Here is a 3099-nt window from a genome sequence, read left to right on the forward strand (position 1 = left end):
TTTCACCCCCTACCAAAAAAAAAAAAAAAAAGCCCCCCCCCGTCGTGCTATTTCTTCATGCATCACCTAGTTTGTTGCTTTTGTCGTTTCTTGCTTTGACACCCTGCCCTCCCACGCCTCCACCCGCTGCACAGAATGTAAATTGTGATAGAAGGGACTGTGTCTTGTTTTCTGTTTTAATTTTCTCATCCAGAACAGGATTTGGCATCTTGTAGGTGCTCAATAAACCTACTGGAAGTAAAGTAATAGTTTCACCCACAACAATGCCACGAAGAAAGAATGTTGACTTTAACAGTGAGGTAACTGATGTTCAAGGAGAATAAGTGGCTTGGAGATGTAGAGTGGCTGGGAAGAGTGGCTTCACATTTCCAGCTGAGTTACCAGCTCCAGTCTCTATTTCCTCTCCTGAGATACGAAGATTGCACCTGCCTTGAAGATCATTGAAAGATTTAGCGGTGGTAAAGTACATGGCACTAAGCATCAATAAGTTAGTACTACTGAAAGTTTCCCAGGACAACTCCCTTAACTGCAGAAGATGAGACTGAGACCCCAAGAGGGACATAGCTTGTAAATTCACACAATTATATGGGAGCAGGGCTGTGACTACCACGTAGGACTTCCATCTCCCTTTTTCCAGCGTTATCTCTTCCAGGTTCAAATTTTGACTCCATCATGTGAGTTCTGCAGGATTTCAAATACTCACTTGCTTTTTCCAAGTGAGTTTATCACATCTAAAGTTGGACAAAAGATCACTGTTATGGTTTATGTCTAGATGTCCTCTCAAAGCCTCATGTGCTCCTAAGTGAGGCTTTGGGGAAGTGATTGGATCATGGGGGTGTGATACTCATCAGTGGATCAGTATCCACTAGCCTAGAAGGGTACATCTCTCTCTTTCATTGCTCTCTCTCTACTTCCTGCCAGCAAGCCATAAGCTGCTTTTCTGCACCACGCCACCCTACCATAAATTGAACTAAGAGCTGAAACCTCTACAAACCGTGAGCCAAAATAAACCTCTTCTCCTTAGAGTTGTCGGTGTCAGGTGTTGTGTCTCAGAGATGAGAGAAAGTAACTAAGACAATCAGATAAAGAATAAAGTTTGAGCTATCAGATGCTACCCACATGGAAATGTTTCAAGCCTGCTATCTCAGCTCTGGGCCAGAGATTGAGAATGGGATTCCCAGCAATGCCGGTTGTTGGAGAGTAACAGCATCATGTAATTCTTGTGCAGGTGTGGCACTGGAGAAGTGAGAAAGAAAAAGACACCCAAAAGAAACTCCACTTTATATCACACCATGTACAAATCAGTTCAACTCAAACATAAATGCAAGAGATAAAACTATAAAACTCTTAGAAGAAAGTATAGATTCTTTGTAATCTTGGGTTTCTTAGGTATAACAGCAAAAGCACAAGAAACCAAAGGAAAAAATAGATGAATTGAACCTATTAAAATAAAACAACTATTTTACTTCAAAGGGCACTTACAAGAAAATGAAAAGACCACCCACAGAATAGGAGACAATATTTGCAAGTCATATATCCAATAAAGATAAAAAATATAAAGGATTCCTACAACTCAACAGGGAAGACACAACCCAATTGAAAAACGGACAGAGGATCTGAGTAAACATTTTCTTCAAATGACCACTAAATACATGAAAAGATACCCACCATCATTAGTTATCAGGGAATGCAAATCAAAAGTACAATGAGTTATCACTTCACATCACTAGGATGACTACCATTTCTTTTAAAAACGGAAATATTTGCCAGGCGTGATGGTGCCCACCTATAATCCCAGCACTAAGGAGTCAGAGGCAGGAAGATCACCATGAGTTTGAGGCCAGTGTTGGCTACACAGTGAGCTCAAGGCCAACCTAAACTACATAGGGAGACACTATCTCAACAAACCAATACTACTACTAATAATAATAATAATAATAGCAACAACAATAAATTGGAAAATGTAAAGTGGTGAGGATAAAGGTACAAGATCCCAATGATAAATGTAACTGTATTGTTTGCTTTAAATGTGCCAATAAACTTAATGAGAACAAAATAAAGTTGTGAGGTTGTGGGAAAATTGGAATCCTCATATATCACTAATGAGACTGGGAAGATCATTGTGGAAAACAGTTTAGCAGTTCCTCAAAAAGTTAGACATGGGCTGAAGATGTAGCCCAGTAGTACAGCTTGTGGTTACTGTACACAAGGGTCTGTGTTTGATCCCCAGCATTAGAGAGGGGGGAAAAACATAAAATATGACCCAGAAATGTCAGTTCTAGGCATATAACCAAGAGAAATGAAAGCTTGTCCACAGAGAAACTTGCATTCACGCACAAGTATTATTCAGAATGGCCCAAGCCAAATGTCCATCGATGGAAAAATGGGTAAACAAAAGGCAGTGTACATATTATTCAGCCATTACAAAGGACAAAAAACTGATGCATGCTACAATGTGGATGAACTTGAAAAACACGATGGTAAAGTGAGAGAAGCCAAACATAACAGCCCACACACTGCATGACTCCATTTATGAGAAATACCGAGAACAGGCAAATCCATAGGAGCAGAAAGTAGACACGTGGTTGCCAAGAGAAAGAAAAGAGGGGAATAAAGAGTGATTGCTACTGAATGTGGGACTCCCTCAGGGTGATGAAAATCTACTAGAATTAGATAGTGGTGATGGTTGGACACCTCTGTGAACACCAAGAACTCAAATGTACAGTTTACAGCCTGTAGATATCTCAATTAAAAATAAAAGAAGCATGGGCCAGGGATTTAGCTCTGTGGTTCCACTGCCTGCCTCACAAGCACAAGGTCCCAAGTTCAATCTCTGGTACCAAAAATAAATAAATAAACAAAATAAAAGAAGCAGCTCTCAGTTTCAGTTTATCCCTTGGTCTATGACTGGGATGACCTCTGTGGGCAGTACTGAGTGGCCTGTGGGCTTCCTGGCCTGCAGATGAACCCTTCCGTGGGGATCAGCCCACCTCTCCCTGCGACAAAGGAGACTGGTCTTTCCCAAGCTCCAGTGTCTCCCAGGAGAATCTTTCCTGTGGAGCACAATGGTCTAGACCAGAATCATTCTGGAAGATTATG

This window comes from Fukomys damarensis, unplaced genomic scaffold, assembly GCF_012274545.1.
Source record: "Fukomys damarensis isolate Sample0158 unplaced genomic scaffold, DMR_v1.0_HiC HiC_scaffold_7, whole genome shotgun sequence".
In the NCBI taxonomy this organism is placed as follows: domain Eukaryota; kingdom Metazoa; phylum Chordata; class Mammalia; order Rodentia; family Bathyergidae; genus Fukomys; species Fukomys damarensis.